This window comes from Trichosurus vulpecula, chromosome 5 (genome assembly GCF_011100635.1).
Source record: "Trichosurus vulpecula isolate mTriVul1 chromosome 5, mTriVul1.pri, whole genome shotgun sequence".
In the NCBI taxonomy this organism is placed as follows: Eukaryota; Metazoa; Chordata; class Mammalia; order Diprotodontia; family Phalangeridae; genus Trichosurus; species Trichosurus vulpecula.
In genome coordinates this window covers 295460705-295478336 of record NC_050577.1, presented here as the reverse complement: position 1 = coordinate 295478336, position 17632 = coordinate 295460705, and the positions used below count along the sequence as shown (strand labels likewise).

At 43.3% G+C, this 17632-nt stretch overlaps 2 pseudogenes; one reads left to right on the top strand and one right to left on the bottom strand.

The window, feature by feature from the left end:
- The first annotated feature begins 355 nt into the window (after positions 1 to 355).
- Positions 356 to 2595, top strand: LOC118851369 (annotated as a pseudogene).
- A 9453-nt stretch (positions 2596 to 12048) lies between these two features.
- LOC118851888 lies at positions 12049 to 12581 on the bottom strand (annotated as a pseudogene).
- Between the last annotated feature and the right edge of the window lie 5051 nt (positions 12582 to 17632).

Here is a 17632-nt window from a genome sequence, read left to right as displayed (position 1 = left end):
GGAGGAAGAGCCTGACCATCTTAGACTGGCGTTGGACCATTCCATTACATCATAGTGGTTGAGCTGTGCATTTTTGGAAGGAGATCAAAGAAAAGTGTCAGCATTTCCTAACACTCCAGCCTCCAAGAAGAATGTGTTTCAGGGCTTTGGGTACAAGACAATCAGCTTGATCTGTCCAGTGGTGTTGGATTTCACACCAAGAAGGAATGCATTTCTCTTTTCTCTTTAAGTTATTGAAATTGTATATGAGATTGACATTGAAATACGCTTCTTCAGAGCCGTTATGATCTCCAAAGGATGGGAGAATGATATACTGGCTGAAGTGTTTTGAGGTGTATTACAAGTATGCCAAGCCATGGCTCATCTTAACATATTCTTGAAGTACCATGGCATTGAAGAAAATTTGGTAAATAGCCCAACCTTAACAACTCACTTGGAAATTCAGAACTATCTGAAGGAACAAGATGATCAAATGTTGCAACAATCTGGCCAGCAGCTGCTGTGGGGGGTGTAAAACCAACAACAACCAGCACACAGAACGCTGCAAGCCCAGGTTCTTTTGATCTGCTTTACTAAGGAAAGCAATGTTAAGGGGTTAATAATCTTACTTTAATCCAGCATACAAATATCATTCACTTAGTTCAGGGGGAAAAGCCAGCACCCTGAACTTCAGAGCAAACACAATCAAATTACAAACAGACACAATACGATTCATAGTTACCAAGAAAACCATCAACATCTGAGTTCAGCCGGAAGACCCTTATAGTGCTGCCCAGAGTTCCATGCCTCCAGGAGTGAGAACCTTAAGCAAGTAGCTCTGTTCTCCCTTTTTATACAGCTTCAGACGTCATCAAACATCATCTGAGTGACCAGAACTTAGGCTCCTTCGATTGGTTCTGGGGTTAGCCCTCCCTTCATTGGCCCCACCTGGGGCCTCACCTCAGTTACCAATTCACACCCACATAGGCTTAGTACCTAATAGGGGTTTGGGCCTGGGGCTTAGCACCTAGCAAGACTCAATCAAAGATACTGAATTAATCAAAGGAAACAAAGGCCAAACTCTTCAAGGATCCCCAATACATCAAACTGTACTAATCCTCCAGGCAAAAGTTGCACAAAAGTCTTATGGAAATGAAAAAAAAAAGGAGGTTTTAGTCCTCCACATTGTGTATATCTTATGGGCAGTGGATGGAAGGGGAAAAAAGAACAGATGGAACATGGTGGTTCCTCTGAACAAGAATACCAACCATGTGCATTTATTGGAACACAAACTAGGGACCAAGAAATGCAGCAGTTGAACTTGGAAGGAAAGAATTATTGCACAGTCAAAACACTGTATGTATCTGATTCAGACAAATGAAAGCATTTCATGTTATCTGTAAAAATGTTCTGTGGCAGGGGTGGAGAACCTGTGGCCTTGAGGCCACATGTGAACCTCTAGGTCCTCAAGTGAGGCCCTTTGACTGAATCCAAACTTCACAGAACAAATCCCCTTCATAAGAGGATTTGTTCTGTAAAACTTGGACTCCGTCAAAAGGCCACACCCAAGGACCTAGAAAGCCACAGATTCCCCACTCCTGTTCTATGGCAGCAGTGATGACATTGTTATGTTTCTCAGTAAACAGATCAAAGTCATCTCCAAACCTTCTAAAAGGAAGGGAACACTGAAAAATACTGACTTATGCATAGCTTCAGGAAGAAAAGTGTCACTATTTAGTTGACTTCAATCAGAAACAGCACCAGATATTTATATGTAGTAGGAGGGAATTTCCATGCCAGTTCACAACATTGGGGAGCATTTTATATTCATCCCTTGGATATGATGAATCAAAAGGAGAAGAATTCACAGTGAGAGACAGCTATATCCATTATGGACGGACTATCAGACTTGGGTGTTCAGTTATAGGCATGGCACTCCCAAGAATGATCATTCAAAAAGTTGATATATTGAATTACTAGATGCAGATGATCCACTGTCACAGCTACATAAATGTGCATTTTATCTTAGGGATACAGAAAAAAAACATATTTGTGCCTTTCCCAAGAGAGAATAATACAATTTTAAGTTACTCCATGCCCCCAAAGAACCAAATAAAGAGCTGATAAATGATAGAACTTTGTGGATAATCATTAGTACAGATAAGGCAGAATGCACATTCTATGAGGGCATGGGACCTGTCCATGCTCCAGTAACACTTGTGCCTGTGGTAGAAAGTCTCCAGTTGAATGGTGGTGGAGATGTAGTGAGGTTAGAACTTACAGGACAGAATTTCACACTAAATTTATGTGTCTGGTTTGGTGATGTAGAAGCTAACACTATGTACAAATGTGTAGAGAGCATGCTTTGTGTTTTCCAGACATTTTTGCATTCCAAGAAGGCCAGAGGTGGGCTCATCAGCCAGTCCAAGTCCTAGTAACTTTGGTTGGTAATGATGGAATACTCTATTCTACCAATCTGACCTTTACAATGCAGGAAGAGCAATCCTCCAAGCCTAGTGGCCACTAAGGAATTAAACACAAATGGTGAGGGAAGTTACACAAATGTCAGTTACACCAACCAATGTCACATCATCTACAGCAGCAGTTGTCTCCTAATTCCTGCTGTGACCTCAGACTTCTCCTGATGCCCCAGTGCTGCAAAGGAGAAGATGGAATAAGTTTTTGTGGTTGCTTGGGAACACTATCCATTCTGACTAATCCTCTTTGGAAAAGCAGTAGCCACAATAATAAAAGAGTCAAAATACTTTTTAAAAAATTAGAATCTTAGACTGAGAAGAGACATTAAAACGATATTGTTGTTCATCCTTCATTTTCAATGACACCACAGGTGATGTCTTGACTTGTGCATGAAGTGGATTAATTGGCTGACAATTTTACGAAACTCTGCCTGACTTAAATCCAATTCAGTGATCATTAAAAGACCATAGAGAGTACACATGGCACCACAGGACTGGAGAAAAAAATAGAATGTGTTTTTTAAAAGAACAAGCCATAATATTAGTATTAGGAGGAACTTGAGAACATTGATGGAAGGAACCTTAGAACAAAATGTCATAGCTGGGAGGCACTTTAGAAGAGGGGATGTTCTAATGAAAATCATAAAATATTACACCCATAAGAGGCCTTAGAACACAGAATTTTATAGCATAGAATGTCAGAGTGAGAAGGAGCCTCAGAACATACCATCTCAGATCTGAGAGAGACCTTAGAACAGACTGTCAGTACTGGAAAGGACCTTTGAACACTGAACATATGAATACAAGCCATCCCTTAAAGGTATCTTAAAACAGAGAATGATGCAACATAGAATGATAGAGCTGGAGAAACCTTGGAAAACAAGGTCTTAAATCTGGAAGGCACCTGGGAACATGAGCTGTTAGTATGTACAACCTGCAAATTAACTTTAGAATATAGAAAGTTCCACCTGGAAAGGGACCTTAGAACACAGGAGACCTTAAACCCGAGGATATCAGAATGTGGAAGACGGAATGTCACTGTTGGAAGTGACATCCAGACCAATCTGTTCATTTTTCAGACTCAAAGTGGTGGAAAAACACGGGATTCACAGTCAGAAAGACTGATCTGTGTGTGAATGATGTCCCGATTGTTTAATAATTTTGTGTCCGTAAGCAATTTCTTTATCTTCTCCACCTCCCAGTTTCCTCGTCAGTGGGGATAACACTATCTGGGCTCTGGTGAGGAAAGCCTTATTGAAAAATGAGCCATCATTATCTCTGAGGTTTCTTCCAGCTCAGAATCTGATGGGAACCTATGAGAATCTGAGACAGAGGTCAGCTGACCCACCTGCTGGCCCACATAGCTATTAAGTGACTCGCAAGGACTGGTACCCAGGTGTTTGGATTCCAGCCCCCAGGCTCTTTCCTCCATATGAGCTGCTTCTTTAGGGAAGAGAGAAAAGAATTGTCAGAGAGTCTTCATTCATTCATTCCAGAAATAGCTCCCTCCTCCTCAGACCTGCTTCAATACCCTGGGGGGATTCTTCTTTGTAACTGTGAAAATATCTGGGAGGGGGAGGGAGAGGGGGAATAATAGAGGATATTAATAGCTAGCATTTACAGAGTGTTTTAGGGGTTATCTTTTTATCCTCCCAATATCCCTGAGTTGGAGGTGCTATTATTACACAGACGAGGGAATTGAGAATGAAATTAAATGACTTCATTAGGACTACAAAACTAGCAAGTGTCTGAGGTAGGATTTGAAGGACTCTAAAACAAGGGCTCTGTCCACGGTGCTAGCCAGCTGCACGATGTCAGGAAGCATTTACAAACTGGATGAGAGATCCAGAGAGGGTTAAGAGATTTGCCCAAATCCCCATTCTCTCTTAGAGGAAGGAATAGTGATGAAAAAAAAATTTTTTAGCGAGGAAAAACAGGCTTGTTCTGAACAGAGAAAGTGTGTGACTTTAAACAGGGAGAGGTGACCATCCAAGAGCAGAGTTCTGCTAGAGTTCTGCCTAGAGGGCAGCAGGTGGTTGGGGTTGGGGGAAACAAGGGGGTGCTCTTTAATGCCACACTTTTCTGTCTGAAAAATGCCCTTTCTTCTGACTGCTAGATATTTATTTAGGCATCACAGTGATAAAGAGATAGTCACATGGAAGAGACATCATTTTCCTACCTTGTCCTGCCTGATCTCAGCCACTAGAGGAGGAAATGGATTGGTTCCCAAATGATCTTGATCAAGTCTCTTTCCCTCTCTTGGTCTTCAGTTTCCTCACCTGTAAAATAAGAGGATTGGACCACATGTTTTCTTAGGTCCCTCTCAGCTCTGCCATTCCCTGTTCTAAGTTCCCCTGCCACTCTGACAGTCTATGTTCTAAGTTCTTACTCCCTAGCTCTGACATTCCCTGTTCTAAGCCCCCCATTCCAGCCTTGCCATTCCCTAGTCTAAGGCCCTCCCAGCTCTGACATTCTATGTTCTAAGCTTCCTCCTAGCACTAGCATAATAATGATAATGAAGATACACTAGCTAACACTTACACAGTGCTTTAAATCTTGTCAAGTACTTTCCATGTATTATCTGATCCTCACAACAACCCTGTGAAACAGATGCTGTTATCCCTTTTTTATAGAGGAGGAAACTGAGGCCAAGAGAAGTTGGCAGAATCACACAGCTAGGAAGCATCTAAGGCAGGATTTGAATGTGAGTCTTCTCGACTCTAGAATCTGGGTCTATAAAATCAGAGAAGCAGATTCTTTACTAATACAGATATTTCCTAAGATTATTTCCAATTCCACCTCATATCTGTTGCCTCAGTGTAGACTATAAATTCCATGACCTATATAGATTCTAAATTCTATGCTTCTATGATCTCTAACGGTCTTTGTAGTTCTAAATTCCATAATCAATTGACAAACTGAGAACAAATGGATGTGGCAAATTAGTCCTTGGAGGAGGGAGTTATGAGTCCTTGCACCAGGGAAGAATGCTGGTTATGTACTTGAAAAAGGATTTCCAGGGGCAGCTAGGTGGTGCAGTGAAAAAAGCACTGGCCCTAGAGTCAGGAGGACCCGGGTTCAAATCCGGCCTCAGACTAGCTGTGTAACCTTGGGCAAGTCACTTAACCCTGATTGCCTCACCTCCCCCTTCCAAAAAAAAATAAATAAATAAAGGACTTCCAGGCCCCAGAGTTCCAGCAGTTATCAGTAATCTCGTTGTCACATGTGTATCCTCACATGTATGTCTCATTACCATTTTACTTTAAGTTAGTGACTCTTCCTGTGAATCTTTGTGTATTTGTAGGATAGTTTGCCCCAGGACTTAGGGGAAAGAAAGTTTATACCAACTATTCTTGTTACATAATTTCTTAGTAAATACCTTTTCTAAAACTACTGAGGTTGGTGGCTGATTAATAATGGGAAGTGCACTGATGAGGGCTTGTGATCTATAATGTTAGAAATCTAGCTCTCCAGGGTGACCCCTATAACTGAAAAAAAATTGAGGCAGAAGCCAGCCACCTCTCTGGGGACCCCAAATTGTGAATGTGATTATAGTTTGGAGGAGTAAGCCTAGAAGATGGTGCTATACTAATATCTTTGAGATGCCTTGAATTTTAAATCTATGATTTTGTGATATCTAAGGTTTCTTCTGCTTAAATCCTATGACAGGAGCTCTTCAAAAAGTCTGGGACTTAGTGGTAAAGGACTGTAAATTTAGAAGGTGCCCATCCATTGAAGAGAGACTGGACAAGATGATATATAAATATTATCGCACTATATGAAGTTATTAGAGACAGTTTCGAAGAAACCTAGGAAGACTTGTATGAACAGATACAGAGTGGAGCAAACAGAATGAGGACAACAATTTACATAATAAGAGCAGCAGTGGAAATACAAACAATTTTGAAAGACTTAAGAACTCTGGTTATTGTGATGACCCTCCATAATTCCAAAGGACTGCTAACAAAGCCTGTTACCCACCTCCCGACAAGATGCAAAACAAGACATGGCCAACGCTGGACTTTGTTTTGCTTTCTGGTTGTTCAGTCATTTCAGTCGTGTCCAACTCTTTCTTGGCAAAGATACTGGATTGATTTGCCATTTCTTTCTCCAGCTCATTTTACAGATGAGAAAACTGAGGCAAACAGATGAAGTAACACATCTAGTAAGTGTCTGAGACCAGATTTGAACTCAGGAAGAACAATGTTCCTGACTCCAAGCCTGGTACTCTATGCGCTATGGCGCCATCTAGCTGCTCCTTGCTTTGCTTGACTACACCTATTTGTTACAAGGGTTCTGTTACACTTCTTTTCAATGAGAGGGGGAGGAAGAAGAAATAGAAAAGAGAGTAGGCTTTGGAATAGGCTTCTCTCCCCTCTGGAAAAAAAAAATTAAGAGAACAGAAAGAAAGCCAGAAGGAAGCACAAAGAAGAAGGACAGCCTTGAAAGTTACATGTTGAATTTATTATAAATCTTAAAATAAAAGCAAGCTGTCCATAATAACCTATACAGAAATGCTCTTTGGTGGGGGGGGGGGGGGCGGGGAGGGCAGTGTTTGTTAGTTTCAGAATAAAGAGAGAAGGGAGAGAAAGGAGAAAAAGGCTAGGGTTAAAGACAATAAAGGCAGCTAGATGGCGCCATAGTGTATAGAGTGCTAGACCCGGAGTCAGGAAGACTCCTCTTCGTGAGTTCAAATCTGGTAGGTTTTACTACCTGTGTGACCTTGGGCAAGTTACTTAACCTTGTTTGCCTCAGTTTCCTCATCTGTAAAATGAGCTGGAGAAAGAAATGACAAAGCACTCAAGTATCTTTGCCAAGAAAATCCCAAATGGGGTCACAAAGTGTCAGACATGACTGGAAATGGCTTAAACAAAAAGTTAATCAGGAACAGTTGATTCAACAAACAATGAAAAAGTGTCTACTATGAATCAGGCACCATGCCCTGATATCCCTTTTATAGCATAGGAACTACTTTACTTCTGTTGCACCCTCTCTGGGACCACTTCCTCCACTAGGCACTTACATTGTCAGGTTGGGTCCCCAGAGGGCAATGACAACTAATCCCTTTAGAGTTCTAGGTTTAATTCGGAGGAGTTAATTCTGAGGTTCTAACACTCTAGCTCTAAAGCCCCAACAGATGTGCTCCCTATAATCAATCAACCAGTTGAATTCCATTAGTTTTAAGAAAAGGGATTTATGGGAAAATATAGCAAGAAGAATGGGTACAAAACGTTTCTCTCAAACCAAGGCACACTCTCCTCTTGCACACACAATGTCCCTGCCAAGAGTAGGCTTAAAGCTTTAAGTACAAAGGTGCTTATGTTGCAAGGGGTAGCCTCCTGACCTTTGGAGCCAGATGCCATTTTCTCCTTTAATAGGGTCCTCATAAAGTTCCCCTTTGATATAGCATTCCTCTTGGCTCAGAGAGCTGGTGCCTTCTAGGGTACAAAGCTGGCCTATTTCTCTTTGTGCTCCTAAAAACCTCCATCACCCTTTTGTGAATGTCTTTTCACATTTGTCAGCAGGCTCTTCCTCTTGTCATCACCTCTACTGCTTCAGCAGCCACTCTCCACCCCCAACTCCTTTTCTGCTCATGTGCTGAGAAGGGAAAGATACCAGCTACCACTGGGCTCAGTCCTTGTTAGACTCAGCCACTGCTGAGCTAGGCCATTCAGCTGCCACCCCAAAAACCCTCCAGATATTGTGATGCCCAAAAGACCATCATCTAGGCAAGATTGCTGCTTCATCACCACCTGGCTCCTGTGGCTACTGTTACCTGCTCTGGTGACCTCCACTACTGAGTCCAGTGGGACCTCAGAATCTCCTGAATTTGTGCACTACTACTATTATACCTTACATCTCAGAATGCTCATTCACTTAAGACCAGGAAGGAATTCACACACACACACACACACACACACACACACACACACACAAACACTGACACACACAACAGAGGCCCCATGTGTTCATGGACACATTAGGGCTAGATGGGGTGAGGTAGCCAGCTGCCTTTCCTTGACTTCCTGACTCACAACAATCCTGGGACTGATTGATATGCTGGTGGCACCTTTGTATGCACCCTCAGATCTGCCTTTGCACACCCTAACTCATTGGTTCTTTTGACTTCATAGTCAATGAGAAGGCTATTCATGACCACATCCTATCAACCCCTTAGCCACTCATGGCTGGAAGTAGGCTAGTCTATACATGTTTAGATTGGAATTAGGCAAAGAATACCTGGGCATATGAGTTAATCCAGGCAGAGAACTGGGCATGGAATGTCCATGCATTCTTTAGGACTGCAGCCCCTTCCTCCCCTACCCCACCTGCCAAAGGTCAACCTGGCCCCAGTTAGTTCACAATGTGGAGCTCTCTAAATACGTACTATTTCTAGTCAGGCAAATTCTAGGTAGATTATATCATATCATATTATTATATTTACAATACATTCATATGTGGCACAGCTGGACCACCGGACTTGTAGTCCAGAAGGCCTGAGTTTGAATCCAGCCTCAGATGCTTTCCAGCCGTGTGATCCTAAATGAGTCCCCTATATTCTCAGCCTCAGTTTCTTCATGTATAAAATGGGGATAACAGCAGCAACTACCTCCCCAGATTGTGATATCAAGTAAGAAAATACAGGTAAAGAGTTTTCCAAGCCTAAAAGCCTTGTATAAAGTCTAGCTAATATTGATTACTCACTTCTTCCTGACAGTCTAATTTCTTAATCTGGCTTTGGCAATTGTCCCCACTTTACCTCCTGGTTCTCCACCTTGCTGCTTCTAATGCAAAGTTAAATTCTCTCTCTCTCTCCTCATTTCTCCTCCGTCTCCTTCCCCCCTCCCCTTCTCCCCCCCCCCCACCTCTTCTCCAGCCCTCCCGTTCTCCCCCTTTTCTGTCAACTTCTCTGCGTAATAAAGAAACAAGGTCTTTTTCAGCTTGGTTTCTAAGATTAATGCTTCTCACCCTGCCCCAAGTACATACTATTCCAATATGAAACAATATCCTGAGAAGCCATATGACACCCAGATTAGGTTGCTCTTTATCCCTTGATGCTTCATTTAACCTCTGTCTTGACTTGGTCTCCCTTTCTAGTACACAGCCCAGGATATTGACCCAGAGAGACCTCCCTACATACTCTAACTTCACTCCTTCTTCGAGCTCTGTTTCTCTGACTTGGTAATTTTGCTAAGTGACTGCTCCTTCCTCTCAAATCTTTTCTAACCAACTGGCTTCTAGACTATGGGGTATTTACCTAGAAATCTATGACCTATTTCCCCACTTTTTTATATTTTGTAATTTTAATTCAATGTGATTGGTTTTCTTTTAATCTATGTATTTTATGCCTTTGAAAACACTTCTGAGGAAGTGTCCATAGGAATCATGAGACTGTCGAAGGGGTCTAAGACAAAAGTTAATATTCTCCTTTCTTGTTACCTCTCAACCTGCATCAAATAATAATGCCTCCTGATTCTGTTCCTTCAAATGTCTTTTTTCCTCTCTAGTCCATCCTTCTCCCCATCCCCTCACCTTCCCTTAATCAGTTCATTTGTCCAGGCAGCTCATCAATCCTGCAGGTGAAGATGTGGCAAACATTTAGTCCAATCATCACCATATCTAAAGCCCAAATTTACCTTAAGATAAGTGCTGACCCAACCATAGCCACACCTGGACATAAATTGAGGTTTGTCCTTCATTCTGGAAGAGGTCCATGACCTCAGAGAGATGCAATTGAATTGGATTTGAGTTGGGGAGGGCTGTGCAAATTCACCAACCTTACTTTCTCTTCCAGAGCCATCTGGGTCCAGTGAACAGATATGAATCAGGATGACTGCAGATGGCCCAGGATGCAGTGGGAGACCTTGGCTTAAGCTAAGGTCTTTTCCTTCTCACTTTCAGTAAGGTAAGGCTCATTCAGTGAAGAGGCCTCTTTAAGAAATGAATCAAGGGATGACCTCTTTGATAAAAAAAAAATCAAACTGGGAGGGGAAGACCCTCAAAAGAGAAATGTTAAACTATTTACATTCACTCTGAGCCTGGAGGGCCCAAAAATTTAAGCATTAAGTGGTGCTTGGGCATATCCATATAGATGGCTAGGGGGTCAGGAGCTGTCCCAATGCTTTCTCTGTTACCCCTGACAAACCCGAGTTATTTGGGCATGACTGTGGATGAGAAGATGAGGGGTCCTCAGGGACAAACACTTTGCAGGGCACAGAGCCTGAGCACATCTCTCTGGGGACTGAGCAGAGACTGGGAGGTGCTTGCTCCATACATGAGTCTAACTAGGCTTTCTCCAATGCTCTGAAGGGAGTAGAGATTAGCCAGATTATAAAAGTATGGCAGTGGTCCCCATACCCTCTGCCACTATCTCACCACATGACCTGAGTTGTTTTCTATCTAAGAAGCTCCATTTTCTCATTACAAAAATTAAGGGGAGTAGAACAAGAATCAAGAATTCCTAACCTAGGATTTGTAAATTTGGATTTTTAGAAATAATTTGATAACTATTTCAAGAGAGTTGGTTTCCTTTGGAATCCTACATATTTTGTTTTATAAATTTAAAAACATTATGATAAGGAGTCCACTGGGTTCCAGGATGCATGCCTGTATTCCCTGCTAAGAGTAAATTAACCTAGAGATTTGGGCCTAGCAATAATGAAAAGCTTATGACCTCAGGCAAAGGCCTCATCTAGTGGGAAGATTCAAGGGGGCTCCCACAGTCTAAACCCCATCATTCCCCCCTCAAACAAATGGCACCCTAATTCCTTTGGGGTAAAGGGTGAAGATCTCAGCTTCTGAAATTTCTTCCTGCTGGCAAGGGGTGTAGAGCTGTTTCTGCCTCCATGGGTCTGGTTCAAGGGGACTCCCACAGTCTAAACCCCATCATCTACTCCTTAAGTAGTGGGGGGTGAGGCAGCAAGCAGAGTGAGAGAGCCACCAGACTGAGGAGCAAACCATCCCAGGGACAGAAAAAGGACAAGGAGAGGGGGGAAGGGGAGGAGAAAGAGAAGGAGAAGGAGAAGGAGAGGGAAAAGGAAAAAGAGAAGGAGAAAATAAAGAGGAGGGAGAGGAGAAGGAGAAGGAGGAGTAAGAGAAGGAGCAGGAAGAAGTTAAGAACCCTTGACCTAGATAATCTATAAGGTCTCCCCCACCCCACCCCAGCTCTGACATTTATGTCCCAAATCTACCACTCCTCTGACAGAGAAGAAACCAACTCAATCCAGTTTTATCTCTTCAAGGTCATCCTAATGTCAGGAGAAGCACACCTTCATGACTACTACTGTCATAAAATGAAATAAATACTGTCATAAAATGGGGTCATGCCCAAATGATCACTTATCTTATCACAAGTAATCCACACACCACTGTATAATTAAATTCAACAACACAACAAAATATTAAATACCTGCTCCCTGCAGGAACCTGTGCTGTGTGTTAGGGACTCAAAGATGAAAAGGGAAATCGTCCCTGCCCTCAAAAAGCTTGCAGTTTACTCACTGGACAAACACTGATAGTCTAGAGCAGGGCTTTTTCCACTTGTCAGCACTTTTTTTTTCATTTTATTGACTTTTTAATAGAAAACAGGACTTTATTTGCCAAGAAGGATGATGCCATCGTACTCGTGCTGGAACGAGCGCATGGCTTCCTCTTTGCCAAACCTGTTTGGCCCTGATGCAGCCTGTCCTACTCTTCTTGTCTGCAGTGCTGAACCTGGGCCTGCCCAGCACCGCATAGAAGTCCAAGCTGTAGATGCCAATGCTCAGGCCATATTTAATTCCCAGATCGATATGCTCTTGGATCCCAAAGCCAAAGTTGCCGGTGTCTGAGAAGTTATTTTTCCTTAACTCATATTCTCACGCCTTCAGCCCCTTCTCCAGAATTTTTTCAGCTTTAACCCTGTGGACCATACAGTGAACAGCGATATTCTCATTTCTCCTGATCCCAAAAGATGGAACAGTATAGCAAGCTTTGGAGAACAATGGGGTTTGGCCTGTGAGTTGCTCCAACACTGGCCACCTGAGTCAGTTGGTCTCCACTCTCCCCAACACAGATGTTAAGGCAGAGCTTACCGATGTGCAGTTCCCACATGGGGTTTTCCTTTACACCCTGATCTTGAGCCATGGTGGAGAACCGGAAGCCCCTACAACCCTTCATAAACTCGACACCATATGGGGTCTGGACCCAGTTTAAGAAGTGTTGGTCTAGAGGAGGCAGTGAAGAATGAGTTAATGCAGGTAACAAAAAACACTGAATCTCAAGGGACCTTGGTTTGAATCCGGATGCTGCCCCTTCTTCCTTGTGTGACCTTGGACACGTCACCACTTTTCTGGGCTGAAATTGGTTCATCTGTAAAGCACTTTGTAGTCATGAGACTTGACCAGCATCCCATCATCCAATCAAATGAACCTTCATGACTTTGACGAGCCTATGACATTTACACAAATAATCATGGTACCAGAGAGTTGGGTCTTTGAGCAGAAGCCAGATGACCCTTTGTGGGAAACTTTTTTTTGTTTTGTTTTTATGTTTTGTATTTTTTTTGTTTGTTTTTGCAGGGGGAAGGCAGGGCAATTGGGATTAAGTGACTTGCCCAAGGTCACACAGCCAGTAAGTGTGTCAAGTGTCTGAGGTGAGATTTGAACTTAGGTCCTCCTGACTCCAGGGCCGGTGTTCTACTCACTGTGCCACAGAGTATTCTTAGGTGAGGGTTCGACTACACATCCACCAAGATTCAATGATGCCTTTTGCTTCCATAAAAAGCAAGGAATCAACCAGCATTCATTAAATACCTCCTATGTGCTAGCCATAGGGGATACAAATTTAAACTTGAAGACATTCCCTGACCTCAAGGAGCTTACCTTCTCCTTGGGAGATACATTCACAGAAAAGTAGCTACAGTTCTAATGACCAAGTTTAAGCCTAAAGAAGAGATGAAAAAATGTACCTTCCTCCCTTCTTTGCAGAGGTCGGGTGAGTGGGTAAGTAACATTGCATATACTGTCTGATCTGTATGATGTGTTGGTTTGTTTTGTGGAATTACCCTTCCCCTCCTCTTTTCTTTAAATAAATTATTTGTTACAAATGTTGGCTCTTGAGGTAAAAGATAGGGAGAGCTATGTTTGGAAATGAGGGTGATAGAAACACTGTCACAATTAAAAATAAGCACAGGATACATACAAAAGAACCACATATGGGGGACAGTGGGTGGGGTACTACCAGCTGAGGAGAATTGGGAAAGGCTTCTTGGGTAGAGCCTTGAAGAAGACCAAGGGGTTCCAAGAGGTGGAAGTACGTGAGAAGCAAAAGATTTAATCCTGAAGACAAGCTAGGCAAATACACAGAGGTAAGATATTCAATGTCATTAATGGAGAATTAGCAAGGAAACCAGTTTGTCTGAGGTAAGAGGGAATCATGTACAATCAGCCTGAGAACATGGGTTGGAGCCAGATTGTAAAATGTTTTTAGTGGCAAAAAGAAGAGTTTGTATTTTATCTTATCTAGAGAAAACAGGGAGCCATTCAAACTTCTGGAGCAGGGATATGACATGGTCTCACCTATACTTTAAGAAAATCTATTTGGCAAAGGAGTGGAGGGTGTATTGGAGAGGGGAGACACTGGATGCCCCAAGAACATTTAGAGTGTTATTATGTGGTCCAGGTCAGAGCTGGTAGGGTAGTTGTGATGAAGCAGTCAGTCCATTAGGTGACAAGCATTTATTAAGCACCTACTAAGTGCCAGGCACTACAGTAAGTGCAGGAGATACAAAGAAAGGCAAAGGCAGTCCCTGCCCTCTAGGAGCTTATAGTCTAACCTCCTAACCAGGGGACAACATGTAAATTACAAAATATTCTCAGGAAGTGTGCAGAGTAGATGGAAAGTCATTCTGGGGGGAAGGCATTAGTAGCATCCATCAGAAGATGTCGTTTGAGCAGAATCTTGCAAGAAGCCATGGGATTTACGAGGTGAAAGGAAAGGACAGGACTAAGAGACCTAAGTTAGAGACTCTCGACTGGGAGAACCTTAAGAGCAAGGATTTTTTGTTTTTGTTTTTTTTTTTACCTTTTTGCTGCATCCCCAGCACTTGGCAAGATGACTTACAAAAAGCGGGTGTTTAATAAATATTTATTGACTTGTTCAGAGGTTACCCAGTCAAACAAATTCAAATCAATTCCATTTATTGACAGCTTGCTATGTGAGGCAGCTACATGGCACAGTGGATAGAGCCTGGAAGACCTGAGTCCAAATCCAGGCTCAGAAACTCCTAGCTGTGTGACCTTGGACAAGTCATTTAACTTCTATTTGCCACTGGAGAAGAAAATAGCACACCAACTCAGTATCTTTACCAAGAAAACCCCATAGGCAGAGGTCCATGGGTCACAAAAGAGTCAGACGGGACTGAAACAACTGAACAATAACCACTCTGTGTAGGGCACTCAGCTAAGTGCTGGGCATTCAAATACAAAAATGAAACAGCCCCTGCCTTCCAGTGTGTAGACAAATAAGTGGGAAATCCATAGTCATTTCAGGAAAGGAGGGAGCAGTCCCTAACGACCAGGAAATTCAGGAAAGTTTGTTTTGTTTTGTTTTTTATAAGAGGTCACACCTGACTGGAGCTTTGCAGCAAGCTTCACAATGTACCCCTTAAAGTACAATACAAGGGCCACTTGGGCCCCATGAGAAGGAAGAGGCCTCGGCTTCTCCTCCCTTTGTACCATGGCTCAGGCAGATAGAGCCCTGGTTCTGGAGTTCCACTATCTGCCTTCCTAGGCTGGTTTGGTAACTTACTAGCTATGTAACTTTGAGCAAGTTCCTTGATAGGATCACAAATCTCAAGGTGGGAGGGACCTCAGAGGTCACCTTGTCCAACCTTCTCATTTTACAGATGAGGAAACTGAGGCCAGAGGAGGTCAAGTGACTTACACAGAGTTATACTTAGTGAGTAGGATTTGAACTCAGGTCCTGGGATTCAAGACCTAGGATTCAAACTCCAAATTCATTAACATGCTTTCCTCTTACTCTGCCTTGGTTTCCTCCTCTGTAAAATGAGGGGGTAGGGCCATCTCTGAATCTTGGTGTCCCATCTACTCTGTTCTCTGTAATACGACAGGCTCCATACTCTTGGGCAATTGCTGCACACTCTGACCTTTGTGGCACTGTAGGCCAGGGGCATGAGCAAGAGGAGGAAGTAGAGATTTGGAAAGGGTCACCGGTAGACTTCAGGCTCTGCCTTTGACCTCAAAGCCAAAGGTAAAAGACCCATCCTACTTCCCCACCCCTCTCCCACCCTTTCTTTATGACTCCTGGTCTCCACCTGGCCCCTGGTCTGCTTCTTGATCCCCACCCTTCATCCCCAAAGATTTAGAGGCTGTTCTTCTCTAGGTAAGAGCCAGAGTTTTTCTGCTTCTGGTTTTTGGACTGTTTTGCCAGTGGCAGCTGAAGGCTTGGCCCAGCTGCAAAGATAATAGTAGGAGTGCCCGCAGCCCACAGCTGGGAGCTGGGCTCAGCCAACCCCCCTGGGCCACATCGGCTCACTATCAGGTCATCAGCCTTGAAGTCTGTCTTTGGTACCCACCCTTGCTCTCTATCTTTTATCAGGTTTAAAAGTTTATCACTTCAACCAGCTTAGGAGGGTCCAAGGGTGTGGTAGATAGAGCCTGGGCTGCGTGGTGAGAGGATTTAGGTTTGAATCTACTGTGTGACCTTGGGCAAGTTATCTGATTGCTCTGAACCTTGGTTTACCCCTCAGTAAAATGAGATTTTTGCACTAGGTGAGCTCAATGATTGTTCTCCTTTCTGAAAGTTACTTTTTTATACTGTTGGGTCCCCAGCCCCTTCCCTCACATCCCCCACTGCTTCCTTCATCTGAACTCAAGGTACTTGGCAGGTGTGACAGGTGAAGAAACTGGGAGATCCATGGAGTGTGGAAGGGATCTTGCCCATAGGTATGGGGGTCCATGGAATCCAAGAATGTTGATTACCAATGATGGGCTCTCCCCAATGGACTACATTCCTTCCCTCTCAAGGAAACTTCAAAATATGTCCATGCTTCTTAATCAACCTTTTCTCCTTTTTCTCCCCTATGTATGACTCCTCACTATCACATATACCATCCATACTCACCAGTGTATACACATGTGTAGACCTTTTGGCTGCTGAGTTGTTTCAGTCATGTCTGACTCTTCATAACCTCATTTGGGGCTTTCTTGGTAGAGATACTGCAGTGGTTTGCCATTTCCTTCTCCAGTTCATTTGACAGATGGGGAAACTAAGGCAAATGGAGTGAAGTGACTTACCCAGGGTCACACAGTTAATAAGTGTCTGAAGCCAGATTTCAACTCATCTATTCCAATGGTCTCATTTTACAGATTAGGAAACTGAGGCAAATGAGAAGCAATTTAGTATTCTCTGGCCCCAGGAGGTACCTTGGAAATGGTCCAGTCTAACTCTTATTTTGAAAATGGGGAAACTGAAGTCCAGAGAAGATCATAGGACCCCAGCTCTAGACTTCAAGTGAACCAAACCCCTCATTTTATGAATCAGGAAACTGAGGCACCAAGGGCTTACACAAGGTCACACCAGGGAGTCAGTGGCAGAGCCAGGATTCCAACCTCTGCCTCCAGACCCAGTCCTCCTTCCACAACACTATTGTCAAACCTGCTGAAAACTGCCAAATGCAGTTCCCGTAATAATTAACTGAAAGATGGTTGATGTTTCTCTTGCTCACCCAAATTGGTCTTCTTACAAGAGTCCTCCTACAGGGCACTCCGTTTCCTATATCTGCTTGGACTGTACTCCTTCCTCACCTCAGCCTTTTAAAGTGTCCTTCAAGGCTCAGCTTAAAAGCCCTCTCCTGATTCCTCCCCCATCTCCACCCTAGTGCTTTCTCCTCCCAAACAGCTCATTTGTAATTTACAGACTAGAGCTGTGAATTCTTTGGTTGAAAGAAACTCCCTGAAGATGAAAGTCCGTCCATCAACACGAGTCAATACTGTCTCTGAAGGTTCTAGTCTTAAGAGGTGCCTAGAGCCCTACCAGGCAGCAGGATTTGGCCAGGGTCAGTCACACCTCCAGGATGGCCCAGAGGAGGGACCTGGAGCTCTCTCCATCATACAACACTATCTACCACCATCTTGCTCATGCTCTGTCTATATATTTGGACAGGGCAGCTGGGC